The following is an 18,617-nucleotide window of genomic DNA, read 5'->3' on the forward strand; positions in this document are numbered from 1 at the left end:
TTGAAGATGACAGACATATTCTTTAGTTCTGGGCTTTTCTTCTTTCTTTTCCTCCCACCTCTGCGGGTGGGTATAGCAGGTTTTTTGGGGGCTGGCGATTTCTTTCAGATCTTTCAAGATAGCAGTTTTCTTGTCCGCTAGCGGATGGGGCATCTGAATCGCTGGCAGACGTTTGGGTGTCCAGATCAGTGAACTTGGTCTGTGGCCTCCTACTGCCCCCTTGCTTGAATTGGGGTCGCTGTCAGTGGTTATACTATTTATACTATTTGGATGCTCTGGGCGCACGAACAGCGCCTGAGTGTGCTCCTATGGGATACATCGCCACATGTACCTGCCATGGACGCATGCTGACTCACTGCCATTAGCCATCATATGCTATGCATCTGACCACGATGTTTTCTTGTTGTTAACAGTATGTTATTTACAGATTGCATACATTTATTGCCTGGTGTGTATGCACCATATTGTACAGATTTATTGTCTGACACGATTTTGGTGACCAATCCCGTCCATCTTGCTCATGTTGTTCCTACAGCACCACTGACGGCCGCAATAACAATCACGGTACTTATGTAATATCTGGGCTCCCATTTTTCTTATGAGACCGCGTCCCCTCGCGGGGCTCGCTGCACTCGCCATGCTTCGGGCACGGTGGCTCGCTGCGCTCGCCACACTATATAAAGTCAACTCCATGCGTAGTTGGATAGTAGGGGTATGAAAAAATGGGGTGCATTTAACATGGGAGCCCAGATAATACATAAGTACCACAATCACACATAGCAACAGAGGCAATTAATGGTGCCCTCCGCATTTGCTCCCTTTAATTAACCTCCTGACCAATCTGCCGGGATTCAAGGTTGTTGCATACAGTTGTTACTGTCTGCATATTCGTACAGTTCTCCTACAGGGTCCCAACTCAACACGCTTGAGCGCTTCACACTTGGTGCGCTTGAGCGCACACATCATCCAATCTATTGAGGTTGCTGCTATCAGAGCTGTGTCACCTCACTTTCACGAGCACTGGCAGCCGCTCACTTAGTACATTAGAAGTAATTGACACCCACACCTACGTCTGAGTCATGACGTTACACTCACAACTCACAGCTGTCTGAGAACAGCTGTCAGTCACTGCTGACCCTGCTGCTGGGACCAGCTGACAGGGTCATTGAAGGAGGGACTGGAGCCTTTTTGTCATGTATATACTGCCTGCAATGTACTGAGTGTCACCCCTGATGAAAACCGGGACACCCCGGTTGAAACAGCTGTTGGGACAGCTGTCTGCACTGTTTGTTATAACATGCGTGTAATGTAAATACACTTTATCTTTCTTCACCAATCACTGAGTGCTGATCCGTTTATCTTGCTCCGTTTGCTGCTGTGGATGGGGTGAGTGTGATTCTATAGTAACATTTCTGGACCCTGCACCGACTGAACTCCCTACAAGTGAGTGCCATCTTGCCTTTTTTCAATATTATCATTACCTGTATCTGGATGGGCACCGCTTAATTACAACCAACAGATTGGTATACCACTGCTGAGTGTTTGTATCACCAATCAGCCAACCTTTCTTTATCACAGCTTATTAAGCTCCATTAGTCACTTTCTTAGGACCACAGCCCGGTTCCTCTGATGTCACAGGCCACTGCCAAGGGTATCAGCAGTACTCTGCAGTTTGATGGCGGTGACGCGCAAAGAATATTATTTGCCGACACAGATTCACTAGCATTCAACAGAGACTCCCCAGACGAGCTCTATCAAGATCTCCTCAGATTAAGAAAAAGAGAAACAGAGTTGCAGCTTCATGGGCTAACTCTCTCTCAGCACTTCAAAGAGCAGTTGATAACTCGAGGCTTCAGGATCAACAACCAGCCGACACTGGGTCGGCACAATAATGAATTTTGTTTAAAGTGGTGTAACATTTTAAACAAATGCTCACAAGATCTCATGTTGCTGGTGATCGAACAGACCAGTTTGGATTTGGAAGGTATCAAAAGTGATGTTGCAGAGCTACAACAATCTGATATTTATGCTAATTTAGCAACGACCGGTAACGAGCTTCTCTCCAGACTTGAAAAAGAGGTCGAGAAACACAAAGAGCATCTTCTGAAATTTAAAAAGACAAAATACAAACAAGTTAAACAGGACTACAAGGACAACAGAGTATATTCCTGGTACTCCCGGTTAGAAGTCAGAAGACAGCGACCCCAATTCAAGCGAGGGGGCAGTAGGAGACCACAGACCAAGTTCACTGATCTGGACACCCAAACGTCTGCCAGCGATTCAGATGCCCCATCCGCTAGCGGACAAGAAAACCGCTATCTTGAAAGATCTGAAAGAAATCGCCGGCCCCCAAAAAACCTGCTATACCCACCCACAGAGGTGGGAGGAAAAGAAAGAAGAAAAGCCCAGAACTAAAGAATATGTCTGTCATCTTCAACCTGTCGAAACACACACTGACTGAACCAGAAGACAGCCTTCTGCATAAAGGACTATCATTCGTACCCACCGTCAAGCAAAATCCGTTTGATTGGCAGGTAGATGTATATAAATTTGGCCGCCAATTGAGATTAAAGGACTTTTTCTCAAAGACCAGCAGTGGTACCAATCAAAGTGACGCCGCTCACATCAACACACTCAAACGCCCCAGCACCTTTGACCCACCAGCAAGCAACCCCTCCATCAGCACCTTCCTGCGGATACTCAAGAGGGACACTGACCCGTTCATCAAGCAACAGAAGCTATCTTTCTCTAACATTAGCAAAGAAGAGAGATTAGCGGTGAAATCCCTACAAGGTGACAAGGATCTAATTATTAGATCAGCTGACAAGGGGGGCGGTATAGTCCTTCTAGATATGGACTATTACATAAAGGAGGCACTTACCCAGCTATCGGACATTAGTTGCTATCAACAGCTCGACTATGACCCGACTTGGCGGTACAAAAGAGAGATTGATGCCGTCATCAAAATTGGTCTAATGAATACGTATATCTCAAAGGAGACAGCAGACTTTCTCACCCAGGACAAACCAAAAATCCCGATACTGTACATATTGCCCAAGGTCCATAAATCGCTGACGGCACCACCTGGGAGGCCAATTATTTCAGCGAGAGGATCCCTATGTCAGCCTTTGTCCAAATATGTGGACTTTCATCTACAGCCGATTGTGAAAACGGGCAAGAGCTTTATTTCAGATACCACCGATTTTCTAATCAAGCTTAATGAAGTCGACAATATCCCAGCAGATGCATTGCTTGTTACAATGGATGTAGCAAGCCTTTACACCAATATTCCGCATGATGTAGGCTTGACAGCCATCAAGCAAGTGATATTAAACAGTCCAAATTACACTGGACCACCATCTGAATATTTGATACTCCTAATGGACATCATATTGAATAAAAACTATTTTTTATTTGAAAACAGATTCTATTTACAAAAACAGTGGACAGCAATGGGGTCCAACATGGCCCCTTCATATGCTAAACTGTGCATGACTGCCTATGAGACAGAACACATAACTGGCAACCCAATGTATAAAGATCACATACTGTTCTATGTACGGTTCATAGATGATCTGTTTTTTCTTTGGAGAGGAGGGGAGGATAAATTATTGGCCTTCACCCAGTATCTAAACACCATACCATGTACCATCAGGTTTACCCTTAGCTTCAGCAAGAACACCATAAGCTTTCTGGACGTTCTGATTAAGCTTGAAGGAGGTACCATCAGCACCAGCATCTACAATAGGCCTTCGGATAAAAACACCCTTCTTCACGCCAGCAGCTTTCATCCAGACCCTCTCAAGCATGGGCTCCGGTACTTGCAGCTGTTAAGAGTGGTACGCATCACATCGGATCCCAGAGAACTGAACCAGGCGCTGCGCCTGATGGCTAACAGATTTCTGGACAGAGGGTATAGCAAAATTGATGTGGATGAAGCTCTGAACAAGATTTCTTTACTGGAGCGCAAAGACCTACTGACCCCCAAACCCATGTGCAAAACAGAAACAAGACTGAACTTCTGCAGCACCTTTACAACTGCCTCAAGACATATTAAGCAGAAGATCAAAGACCATTGGCATCTAATCTCCAGTGACCCTACATTGGGTCCCATCCTGCCATCACCCCCTAGGTTTGCCTACAGGAGAGGTCCTAATCTAAAGGATCAACTAGTGATTACAGACCGTACACGACTAATGGACAGGTCCACCGGCTGGCTCACCAAAAAAACAGGGGTCTACAGATGCACTGGATGTGTGAATTGCCCCTTCCTGATTCTAGGTAGCAGCTTTACCAACCCACTAGACCATAAGGAATACAAATCCAGATTCAGATTGCACCAGCAAATACATTGTATATGTTCTTAAATGCCCATGCCAATTGCTCTACGTGGGCAAGACGACGAGGATGATGAAAGAACGTCTGGGTCAGCACCGTTCATCTATAAAAAAGAGCCTTGATAACTCCAATACTACATCAGACCTCAGCAACCTTCCGGTAGCACGACACTTCAAAGAGCAGAAGCATACAGTCAATCAGCTTAAGTGTTATATCATCGATCATATCAATCCATCCAGAAGAGGAGGTGATCGGGACAAAACCCTGCTCCAGAGAGAACTACAATGGATCCATCGTCTGAATTGCCTGGCTCCACTTGGACTCAATGAGGATTTTAAGATGGGATGCTTTCTTTGAACATCCCACTTCCCTTGAGTTACTATCTTTAAACCCCTGGGCGTACGCACAACGCCTGAGTGTGTTAATATATGGGGAGCAGTGCTGTCTGCACCTGCCCGAGGGCGACGGATGTAACATAGAATTAATGAACAGTGGTTATACTATTTAGATGCTCTGGGCGCACGAACAGCGCCTGAGTGTGCTCCTATGGGATGCATCGCCGCATGTACCTGCCTGGACGCATGCTGACTCACTGTCATATACTATGTATCTGACTACAAGGTTTTCTTGTTGTTAATAGTAATTTATTGACAGATTGCATACATTTATTGCCTGGTGTGTATGCACCAAATCATACAGAATTATGGTACAGTGGTTATACTATTTGGATGCTCTGGGCGCACGAACAGCGCCTGAGTCTGCTCCTATGGGATACATCGCCGCATGTACCTGCCATGGACGCATGCTGACTCACTGCCATTAGCCATCATATGCTATGCATCTGACCACGATGTTTTCTTGTTGTTAACAGTATGTTATTGACAGATTGCATACATTTATTGCCTGGTGTGTATGCACCATATTGTACAGATTTATTGTCTGACACGATTTTGGTGACCAATCCCGTCCATCTTGCTCATGTTGTTCCTACAGCACCACTGACGGCCGCAATAACAATCACACATAGCAACAGAGGCAATTAATGGTGCCCTCCGCATTTGCTCCCTTTAATTAACCTCCTGACCAATCTGCCGGGATTCAAGGTTGTTGCATACAGTTGTTACTGTCTGCATATTCGTACAGTTCTCCTACAGGGTCCCAACTCAACACGCTTGAGCGCTTCACACTTGGTGCGCTTGAGTGCACACATCATCCAATCTATTGAGGTTGCTGCTATCGGAGCTGTGTCACCTCACTTTCACGAGCACTGGCAGCCGCTCACTTAGTACATTAGAAGTAATTGACACCCACACCTACGTCTGAGTCATGACGTTACACTCACAACTCACAGCTGTCTGAGAACAGCTGTCAGTCACTGCTGACCCTGCCGCTGGGACCAGCTGACAGGGTCATTGAAGGAGGGACTGGAGCCTTTTTGTCATGTATATATACTGCCTGCAATGTACTGAGTGTCACCCCTGATGAAAACCGGGACACCCCGGTTGAAACAGCTGTTGGGACAGCTGTCTGCACTGTTTGTTATAACATGCGTGTAATGTAAATACACTTTATCTTTCTTCACCAATTACTGAGTGCTGATCCGTTTATCTTGCTCCGTTTGCTGCTGTGGATGGGGTGAGTGTGATTCTATAGTAACATTTCTGGACCCTGCACTGACTGAACTCCCTACAAGTAAGTGCCATCTTGCCTTTTTTCAATATATATATATATATATATATATATATATATATATATATATATATGGGGGTTTGACTCTGAATTGCACTTAATATTGTGTGCAGCACCACCAAAATTCCTCCTGTTAGTGAGGAACAATAAACAACATACAATACAAAAGAACGATTGGGGTGCGCAACCTAATCCTTACAGTGTACCTCCCAGTTTGTATTATAATAAAATCAGAAATACATTCTGGAGATCCTTGTGTTTGGTGTTGAATATATTTGCAATAATCATGCACAGTCCTTTTCAAGATGAATCGTCTTTTTATTGTGAAAAACCTAACGCTTTTCGTCACTAAGACTTCATCAGGGGTAAAACTGGGAATGGTACAGAAAAGATGAAGGGGATTTATGATCTTCATAATCAATTCACAAAGATTCTAAAACATATTACTTCATTGGTATATTAGGGGAAATTTACTAAAGGAAATTTGTAAAATAATAGGTGTATTTTTATCCAGAAATACACTTATTTTTGACATTCCCGAAAATATGTGCTATCAATACGAATATGAATTGCCGTATTTTTGAGATAGTAAATGTCAAAAATAAGTGTATTTCTGGATACAAATACACCTATTTTTTACAAATTTCCTTTAGTAATTTTCCCCCATTATGTTAGCGGTCCTAGCGAGAGTCTTTGCTGATCGCTGTGGTTTTTTTATTCAACATTTAAAAATATATCTAAAAATAGTAATTATTATTTTTTATTTTTTATTATTACTATTTTTGGATATGTGCATGCGCACAGCGTCTATTCGGTCAGATTGGGGGGAACTCCAAACTGCCCCCCCACAGTGGGACACTGCCGGCCGTGGGAGGAACACGGGAACGTCCCCAAAAATCGTGACATTCCCGCGTTTAGCGGGACAGTTGGGAGGTATGCAAATGACACTTTTAGGAAACAGTTTCCCACACCCATTGGTTAGTATTACACATGCACTGCATTACTTGATTGCAACACCACCATCTTTTGCTTGTGATATAAAATTCAGACAATTTACTTTGCATCTGCAACTCCTCCCCAGTGTGTGGCATTGAGGACTTAACATTGGTAATATTGGGAGGATTTGATCCCCATGCTGACTACAACCTGATACTGGGAACAAAGGCACTTCTTCAAGTTTACTTTGCACTCTACCATAAGGAGGAACCTTTACACACAGGTCTAGCAGTGCACATCAAGGATTTCTCTCAGGTAGCTCGTCAGCTGGGGGAAACAGATCAAAATGCTGTAATGCCAGTTACTTAAGACCTAAGGGTGGGATATCTGTAACAAATCAATACCAGCAGCAAAACTTTAAATAATACCAATCCTATACATTTTGCTTTTAAAATTTGTTTATCTCACCTCTATACTTTCTAAGTCACAAATTCAAACAGTACTTCCACAGAAATTTAGCTAATTTACGATTCTCTACCACCTATGGGAAAACTTTTAAGCAGCAAAACACATTCACTTACTTACCATCCTTTGGTAGTGGACCGGAACATCGGCATAGTGTGGACTTTGACTCCTTAAGCTCCATAAGCCCCCATCTGTTTAATTTAAAAACAGTTGTTGCTACAATAGATAAAGAAAAGTAAATCCAGGTACAAAAGTATAAAATAGGTGACTATGTGGCTCAGTGTTTTTGTATATTTGTGTATTCAGCTATTGGTTATTGGACCTGTTGGAGGTACGTGACCATTCCTTGTGGTGCCTTATAGATTAAGCAATCCCTTGGGAGCACTTTTTATGTGATTTTCCTGTGGCTAGATTGAAAAGGCATCCTCCTATGCTTTTTGTAGCCCGTATAGTTGTTAGAAATTGCAATCTGCTGTGTGGTATGTAGTACTTTTCCTGAGTCATCACCCAGGAGAGATCTGCTTGATTAGACAGTCTGGTCCAGTCAGATAGGTGGTGATATAAGGTCTCTGAGCTGTGTTATGTAGTGTGGAGATAGTCATCTGCAATATACACTGACATGTATCATTGCAATAGCAACTGTATCAAGTCAACTTTGACAAAGTAGCTATTGCAACAAAACAAATTGCTGGCCTTTATATCTGAGTCTGCTGACCAGCAGCCATGTGAGTTAACTTTTTAGTATGTCCTCCATATTGCCCTGCTCTTCCCCGTTAAATGCCTAGGAGGCTTCATATAATATGCCAGACTTATCCAACAGACCAATCTGACACCTGCCTGCTTTGCTGGATATTTAACACAAAACAGCAAACAGTCTGTCAATAATGTGGTGGCCCTTTAAGTCTGCCTCTTGCACTGCATAACCAGAGAGAGAGGGGGGGAAAAAACCTTGCAGTTTGAATATTGGTAGGATTAGCGTTAACAATTACCTTCGATATATTCAGTCACCTCTGGAACACCTTAAATTTACTGATCTGATCAGGAGAATACATGAATAAGATACCACACAAGTTGGATCATAGTTGCAAGTATTCTAAAGTTTATTTGCACGGACACATATATTTCTACTAAAGTAATACAGGCAGGCCCTCCCCTCAGGGCAAGGATTTTCAGGAGTGACATACATATTCATATATGACCCTGTCCAATATGGAGGGATTACAGGCCAAACATTGGTTCAGACATGAGCTGCATAGCAAGCGTGCACTTCCATTTTGTAACAAACGAGTGACCTTCCAGTAATCTTTGGTTACCCTAGACCTTCCAAATTCCTACCCCCTAATGCTGTTTGTCTGGAAAGTACCTTATGCCTTACATGGTTCGAATCCTGGTTTTAGCTGATTCTGTGGTACTTCTGAGACAGTTGACTTAGTGTCTGGACATACAGTACTTCCTCAATCCTGGGTGTAGGTCATTATATTTCCTAATTTCATAGTTGCTTTTAGCTAACGCTGCAAAGCTAAATATCAGCTGACTATCTTGAAAATCACATTGTTTAACTTATTGTAAAAATTATTAGCTGATATGTGCTTTGCGCGACCCTCTGGGACAATGGAATTCTTATCTATTCCCCACATGGCTATGCAGTGACCAAGGGGGTCTCTATCAGTAGTTTACCCAAGGTTTATGCTGTATATATTCCTTGATCACATTCTCAACCAATTGTGACAAGGATCACAAACAAAGGGACTCAGATTAAGACTTTGATGTTTATTTTTAACAGCAGGTCACAGCATCTCAGGTTAAGTCCATATGCAGTAATACAGGCAGTAGCATACAGGCAATCTCAGCATAACATACTCTTGCTAAGGCTCCAATGGTTCCTACTATTAGCCCACACACCCCTGCCTATGGCTTGTGCGGCTAATACACCATCAAGAGCAAGGGGACTCTTCCCTGGAATCCCTTATATCAGGAAATTCCAGGTGCTGATGATTACACATCTGATTTTCTGCTAGTGCTCCCAAATCCTGGTCTGGAACCTCCACATTACTTTCATGTTGGGAGATGCCGTCTCTGCCACACTTTTTTTCATTAAACCTGTGGAACCAGTTCCCCACCCCTTAGCTTATTTTGTTTGAATACAAGACACAAAAACACAATGAGGAACCTAAATGCATTAACATTCACACAGGGTTAACCAAGGGAACAACAGTCATCACTGCTGCAGATCTCACACCCTAAGGCACCAGCAACCTTTACATGGACATTCAGACAACATAAGTGTGACACACAGATAGGGTAGTCATGTACACAATAACTCTGGTGGGAATCCTGGGGTTTGTCACACCTACATATAGTTTCCACATACTGTAGTTGAGCATAAACATTAGTTGACAAATATAGAACACACTCTATAATAATACTGTCCAAGCATTTTTTTTGCACCCAAATTATGCTTGCCAGCTTTCACATGAAACAAATGATAAATACACATTTAAATACAAAAAACCACATTGGAAATATAAAAACTGAATTTCTATGGAGCCAGATCTGAACCCCAGGCGTGATGCATAGCATGCTGTAGCCTTACCTACTAGGACACATTACAGTATGTTTCCAGATGTTTATTAACAGTATAAAGTGATCCTGGAACCCATAATTCTTTTGTAAGGCAGTCGGTAAACGATAGTAATAAAAAAAATAAAAAACATGTGCCAGCGCTGGCTGTAAAGAAAGTTGAAAAACACGGTTCTCAAAATATAGTAACAATTTATTAATATAAAAATAATAATGAATAAAAGATGAATCACTTTAGAACATAATGTCCATGACACACAATCATAAAATGTTATCACAAGGATAATAGACGTATATTTTAGCTTTGAGCTGTTTTGGAAACAGAATAGGTAATGGAACTGTGTATATTACCATCCCATATGTGCCTGGTAGTTTTTTATCCAGGATCCGTGACGATGATGTCCTAAGTTGTCCTATATTTGCAAGGACTCAAGATTCCCAGTGAGACTGTCCTCTTGGATTGCTGGAATGTAATTAGGGATCAGGCAATATCCCAAAAATATTTTTTTAATCCAGGTAAATTTGAGGGTCATCTGTGGGACGGTGGACACATCACTTTAAATGGATGGAGGGATGTCGATAGCAATTTTACAGGTGCTCAACGCGTTTCCCCGGAATCAAAACCTCTGGCTTCATCAGGAGTGAATATGAATTTACAGCCAGCGCTGGCACATGTTTTTTATTATTATCTCTATATTATTGGGGCCTGACAACCCTGTGCCAGCAGCTGTTGATAGCGCACCACACATGCGCTATCAACTTTTTCCAGTCGGTAAACGATGCTTGTGGCTATGCTCAGAATTTGTCAAATTTCACAAAATAAGCAATAATATTGTATTATAAATCCTGTATTTACTATAGTGTGGACTGGGCTGCTTGTCATGCATTTATGCAGTACATATTGCCTCTTCACAGTACTGTACATTTTATTATGTTGTGCCATTTACACCCATGGCTTTTCATCACTATACTGTAGTTTTCATTAAAATAGCAATTGCCACACAGCAGTAAAACAGTGTAATTGCATTCTTTGGATCTTCTTATGCCATATTATGTTGTAGTTAACTTTAGTGCACCTTAAAGTACCATTTTCATGTCATGACAAGGGGATCTGGATGGTGCAACTACAGCAATGATGAGAGTTGCTACATCTGTACAGTTCTGATATACTAGGGATATTTTTTATCTCAGCAGCCAATTAACTTACATATACAGTATGTTTTTTAAAGTAGAAATCTGAGTAACTCAATGTTATGCGCTTCTTTGGATCATTAATGAAAATCCCTATGATCTCAACATGTAGTCAAATTTGACAGTATTGTTATTGATTGCATGTTCCGCAGGGTTCAATATCACTGAGCAATGCCAACCACTGTTCTAAACTGCTGTCCAATTAGATACCATTCAGTTCTTTGTAATCCATTATCTCACATCATAAAATATGATTAGGCTGCTGAGTTAGTAAAATGTTTTAGGATAAAGATATGAGGTTATATAGACAGAGAGAAGTGTATGTTGGGATACAGAGAGCCAATCCTCAATTCAAGTGTATACTTGTGATCGATTGATGACTAAATTGTTATTTTCAACCAATAAATACAGATGGAGCTTCTGTCATCTTTCAAGGGGCTGGCGGTGGATTCACCATGCACCAGCCCCTGTCAGCCACCGGAAGGGGACACGTGCGCATGAGACATGCGTGCGTCCCCTTACAATGGGGCTCCCCCCGGGTCTCCGCCGCTCACGCGTCCCAGTCAGATGTAGCATGCTCGCCAGTGGGGGTGGTCTGGCAGGCCCCAACACTGAATGAGCGGTGCTGCATCTGTATGCTGGAGTAGTAAATAAAAGCATGACTTTTTCATCTATGGCGATCTGGTACCAATACTGTACTTTCCCTATCTATAGCTGCACTGCTACATGGACCAGATCAAGTACGAAACTGGTTATTAAACATGTGCAAAATCCCATATTTACTAAATTGCACATAGGCTGTAAAAGACGATACACATCAAAGTTATGATGTGAGGTATTATAATTATTTGTAATTGTTTTAATATTAAATTGATAAGAGAATTAAGTATGAAAACAGATTACACATTTTTACACAAAAATGTTTTAACTGACACCTTTCATTAATATTTTTAATTTAATTTAATTTAAAAGGGGAAAGTTGTTCCACGACAAATTAAAATGGATTTTTCCCTTTTACATCATCAAAGTTGCCTAAAGGCATAATGTATGTGGGAAGAAAATGTTCAACCAGCTTTAATTTGCCATCTTATGCCTGATGCATTGCTCTAAATATTTGACTAACAGCATCTAGGAAAAGCAATTTTAAATTTCTCAATACTTTCTAAATCTGCCTGACATTTTAATTTGATTTTGGTTCCTGATGATATTTAACAGTTGTCATGGATTATATCCAAAACCTCATAAAATCCAATCTGTTATTATATTGCCAAAATCCATAAAGTCATGATGAAGATTTACTGAGAATTATGAACAATAACTTGAAGATACTTTTTTCTTTCTCAATTGCATGTCACAGATGTTTATATATCCATAGTACATTTGATGTACTCTATAAAGGCACTGAAATAACAGAATATCACAAGTTGCTGCCACAGACTCATAAATACACAATAGCATTTTTAATGTTGTCTTTTATTAATGATGTGACAAGCATTAAAATGTGTTATGAAACAGAATTATATAACATGCTTTTGAATCTAAAATAAGTTTATCAGTATACTGTAAGCCACAACTTAACTTTTCTCACTAAACATATTTGAAAAAGTTCATTTATCTTAACTAGAAATAAAATATTTTAATAAATATATGATTCACATCTGATTTAGACAGAATACCTTTAATTCTAGATGTTGAATGGTTATAAATTACTGAGTGCTTTATATCTAAAAAAATATTTTATTAAAATTATGATGCTAGTTATTAATATCATATTTAAACACAAACTATAAATTGGGAAAGGGCAGGATCTCTTTTTTTAATTAGTACATGTTTTAGTTTAAAATAAACCTATTATAATGGAATTTTTCAATAAAATAAATCAATACTAATATCTTCCATCATGATTATGATACATATTACAAATTCAAAAATGAGCATATGCGTTTGTTTGTGTCTTCGTTTTTGTCTGTCTCTATGGTACAGCTTGGGGAAGGAATAAATATTGTCTGTAAAAATAATTTGAATAGAAGCTACTTCTCCACACATAAAATTTTTCATAAAACAAAATTCTTAAATCTCTCCGGATACTGGATCATTTCAGAGACAGGTATCGGACCCATCCCATTCCCAAGAAAATGAACAACATGTCTTGTGAGACACACACTTTTAAGATTTGCAAAACACACACAATCAGAGCCCCCACCTCAGGAATCTCCCTGTCACAGGGTTGCCTTAGGATATACCCAGGGACTGGCTAATTTACTGTCCTTTTGAAGCTGAGCAATTCGGTCATTCAACCACCAGAGCATTGACACCTTAGTATACAAAGCACCCCCCCCTGGGGTCAGAGTCAACAAACCTTGTTGAGAGATACCAGGCATACCAGATCTTGATCTGGGTCCTAGGAGAAATTGCTTCCCTTTGTTCCTATGATGAGTAGATAGCACACCATATCAGGAACATTATTGTAAACAGAGCATGGACTTCAAAGGAAAGGGATCCCATCTGCTTTCCTGCTTCACCCCCCCATTCCTCCAAACCATCCAGAGCAAAGGCAGATCACTTTCTCAATTACATTTACAATTAGGGCAGAATGGCGTGGTACAATTATGCTCCTTCTGGCGGAAAAATGGCGGTCGCTCATGACAGGATGGCGTCCAATCATGACACCCCCATAAAACACTGGCCATTCCCCTGCTTCTGCCCATTGCCCGCCCCCTTCCTGCCCTACCTGGAACGAATGGCCTGGCGAGTGTGAAACTCACTAAACTGTTCGCTCCCGGGGGTTTGAATATGTGCATATTTGTGCATATCACATGTCACACAGTCTGTGATATAGGAGGTAGGAGCTGATTGGCTGTCTGTTTATCACTCTCCATTTTATCACTTTTGAAGCTTAGCACATCTGGCCCATTGTCTCTTCTTAAAGCACCATGACATATGACATAAATTGTTGTGTAAAAAAAGAGTGTCAAATTTACTTTTGCCATATCTATATAATTTTAAAAGAAAGATAATTTCTTTTTGTGAATAGATTAATCTATGGAAGAGATTCGGAACTTAACACCCTTAATTAAGATTCTCATCTTAGCTCCATTACATTTTTAAATATAATGGTTAGTTATTGAAGAGGCCCTAATATTAATGACCTAGTAGTAAAAGCTGAAATTACAAACAGAGGGGCAGAAAAATTCACACTTTTTGAATTGCAGTGGATGCCATTTCAAGTGTGTTGGCTGTGAAACTTGTGGTTAAATGTTAACAGGTGATAGGTTTGCTTGTATTTTTGTTTATCTCTTGTCTTGTCCATGTGGGTTACACTATGTGGGCAAGAAAAAGAGACAGTTCAAGAAACATATGGCACACATATATGGAGTTCTTACCACTGGAACCAGTGATTAGGCAGTCACCAGACAGTATGCTAAAGCTCAAAATAATATTAAAGGTTGAGTATCCCGTATCCAAAATGCTCGGGACCAGGAGAATTTTGGATAATGGATTATTCCGTATTTTGGAATATTTTAATATTTCAATTATGTATTTTGAAGTATCTTGCATTTATGCTGTATAAACACATCAAACACATGAAATGCACACAAATATATTTTATTTGTTCAAAAAACAAGGTTTTAAAACATGAAACAAAATTTGTGTTCTATCTCAGATATTGAATTTGAATGCCAAACAATCATTTTCTTGTACATATATAGTGCCAGTTACATATCATGTCCTCAGTAGTGCTGTTACAAATGTCCCTAGTGAGTTTTTAGCAAAAAAACATTTTTTTTCCCACTTTCTGGAATGTATGGTTTTCGGAATAATTCGGATAAGGGATATTCGGATACGGGATACTCAACCTGTATCATGTTGAGGTATTGTATAATAAACCAGATACCTTTTTCATTGAGAAGTGATGATAGGGCTGAGAAAATAATATGATTTGAATCTTAATAGATTTTTTAGCTCAAGATCCAACAGGAGTTAAAACAAGGATCTAGATTTAGGATTTTTTTTATTTATTTAATAAATGTACTACCATAGAGTGTATTGTAATCAATAGGTATATGTTTTTGATCTCTTTTTAACCTACAGTGCAGATTACTGCCATTTCAGATAAATATTACTGCGTGTTTACATAAAAGGGTGGCTCTGATCTTCTTCTTCTTGTATTATGTTTTAAAAAAGGATAAAGGGTAAGCTTGTACAGGTCGAGTATCCCGTATCCGAATATCCGTTATCCGAATTATTCCGAAAACCATACATTCCAGAAAGTGAAGAAAAATTATTATTTTTGATAAAAACTCACTGGGGACATATGTAACAGCACTACTGAGGACATGACATGTAACTGGCACTATATATGTACAAGAAAATGATTGCTTGGCATTCAAATTCAGTATCTGAGATAGTACACAAATTCTGTTTCATGTTTTGAAACCTTGTTTTTTGAACAAATAAAATATATTTGTGTGTATTTTATGTGGTAATAAAATATATATGTGTGTATGTTTTTTGTTTATACAGCATAAATGCAAGATACTTCAAAAAACATAATTGAAATATTAAAATATTCCAAAATACGGAATAATCCGTTATCCAAAATTCTCCTGGTCCCGAGCATTTTGGATAAGGGATACTCAACCTGTATTATTTCAATGCAGGTGCTTATTACTATGGTTAATGTTGTATACCAAGAACTGCAAAGTCAGCTGGAAGGGAGCCATATCACGTCTATTGTAACATCATGGCTGAAGCTGAAGGTGGACACCTGTGATAAGGACAGCAGATGGAAGCATTTATATTGTACATAACAGTATTTATATTGTGTATCGCTTGCATATCTTGCTAAAGATGTATTCCCAAAATGTTGATCAATAAAACAATGATTGCTTCACAATTATTACAATCTTGGAGTACTGCCTGCTTACCCTCCGTAGTGGTACTGTACCCTTCATATATAGATCCACGATAGGTAGCACTCCCAGACTTGTTTCAATAAAAACAAAACTGTAAATGTATTAGATCAATATTCAGGGTCCGCTACGTCATCGTCAGGACAATTTTTTAATGTGCATTTATTAGTATATTTTTTAATATTTAAAATTGTGGCTTCCGTTATTGGACGTTCTGGTTTCAACCAAAATGGCTGCCACGGTTTTTGAGGACATTTATCTGGGTAGAAAGGAATTGAGGCTTGTCTCCCTTTTTAAAGCTTTTCCAGTTTTTACTTAGTGAGAAATACATCACGATGAGTGACACAAGCATGGAGCACAGGTGGAATGCTAGTCATGGGCCATAACTTCAGATTAGCTCGGGAAGTGCAATAGAGAATACTGGAGAATGCTGTGAGAGCGCATAGATATATACTGTAAGAACCTTGTGGGTAAACTAAATAGATTTGCAGAACCAGATTATTTCTAAGGTCTACTATTTTTAGGAATCCCATGTCAGGCCAGTGAGTGACCAAATGCCTGGCAGCAGCTGCAGTAAATCTTCTTCACATGCTGCTGTGTGCTGGGCTTCAGTGTACCCAAGGAGTTGCTTAAATTGCTATTGTTTATGTATTTTATTCTAATGGTGTATGGTCATGCCTCCACAATTAGGCTATGCCTCCTGAAAAGCATCTGGGCCTGGCTCTCTACTGTCCTTCCATTGGAATTTTTTCTTCCCATTTATATGTGGGAGAGACCAAGTATAAAAGATGGAAGTGAAAAAAAACTCCTTATGGTGCAATTCTGATTACTTATATTAAGTAGACCACATCTTTGGTTACAAGCAGTGTTCCCTCTAAGCTGTGCGCACGTGCGCGCGCACACAACTCAACGAGTGTGCGCACAGACATTACAACACAGCGCACAAAGTAGCAGTGGTCCCTTTTTGCAGTTGTGGACTCAATTAATGTGTGTTTCACCCATTAACTACATTGTGTGCTGTGTTTTGAATGTTTACTTCAAAATGATATTAAACATTTAAAGTTAACACAAATGCTGAACGCCATTTTCCAGTTATATATAAGTGACGCACAAAAATTGAAATTTCCTTCCAAAGTTGCACAGCCAAAATCTTTTGCCGCACACAGCCTTCGTAAAATTAGAGGGAACATTGGTTACAAGCTCCCTGATTACATATTAGATTACATATCTATGTTTTAAAACTATGCCTTGGTGATACTAAACTATATATATATATATATATATATATATATATATATATATATATATATATATATTTTTTTATATGTATATATCTGATATTACAGAGATGTAGGGTGACATTCTATGGGATGCGATTTTGCTTTTTTTGCGGTAATTAGACCACAAAATGGCGATATCGCATTTTCCCATTAAATCGTTAATTTAATGGGATGCGCTAAGGGACTGAAATTGCATATTATGTGCGTTAAGGTATGCTGAATAAAATTGCGAGATTAATTCGCATTTTTATCGCATCCAGATGTTTTCGTATAGAAAAGTATACAAGTCGCTTATTTAATGCAATGCGCATTTGCACATCGCATTATTTAGGTGCCTAATTTTCGTACTTATTTCAGACCAGGGTCTGTTTGGCGAATTAGCCAGAACCCTGCACAGATCGCAATGTTCTGTGCAGGGTTCTGCTGTAAAAAATAAAACAAAGGGTTAAAATAAAAAAAAAAAATGAGCGCGGGGTCCCCCGCCCAAGTATAACCAGCCCCGGGCTCACTGAGCCGGTGCTGGTGACATAAAATCAGGGTCCCCGACAAATAGGGGTCCCCTTGATTTCATGAAACCAGCACCAGGCTCAAGGTCCGGCGCTGGTTCCTAAAATACGGGGGACAAAGTGACTAGGGGTCCCCCGTATTTTAAGAACCAGCACCGGACACAACCAGCCAGCAGGGTAATGCCACAGCCGGGGGAAACTTATTATATAAGCTCCCGCGGCCAAAGCATTAACCCCCTGGCTGGTCAGCATGGGCAGGGGTCCTGGGGAAGTGGGGACCCCCCCAATGAAGGGGTCCCCCCCTCCAGGACTTACCAGCCCATGCTGATAGTCCGGGGCTGTCCCCGAGGCCCCTGGGCGGTGGGCATCGGGCTGATGGCTTGTGTAAAAAAAGAAGTAAAACTATTGTTTTATACTGGCGAACTATGAGTCCCAGCAAGCCTACCCCGCATGCTGGGACTTGGAGAACCACAAGTCCCAGCATGCGGGGCATTAAAGGGCCCGCTGGCACTTGTAGTTTAGCAGTACAAAAAATAGTTAACAAAATCACACTGACACACTGTAAAATAAAAGTTTAATACATACAAAACACACACACACTGATACTTACCTACTTTGAGCCCGTAGGTCGGTCCCTGGATCCTGGGTCCGTCCTCCGGGGCTCCAGGGCAGAAGAGTCCGGTTCCGGGGCCTTGGTCCTGGTTCCGGGGCTGGTCCTG

Source organism: Crinia signifera, chromosome 8 (assembly GCF_055691185.1).
Source record: "Crinia signifera chromosome 8, ASM5569118v1, whole genome shotgun sequence".
Taxonomy (NCBI): domain Eukaryota; kingdom Metazoa; phylum Chordata; class Amphibia; order Anura; family Myobatrachidae; genus Crinia; species Crinia signifera.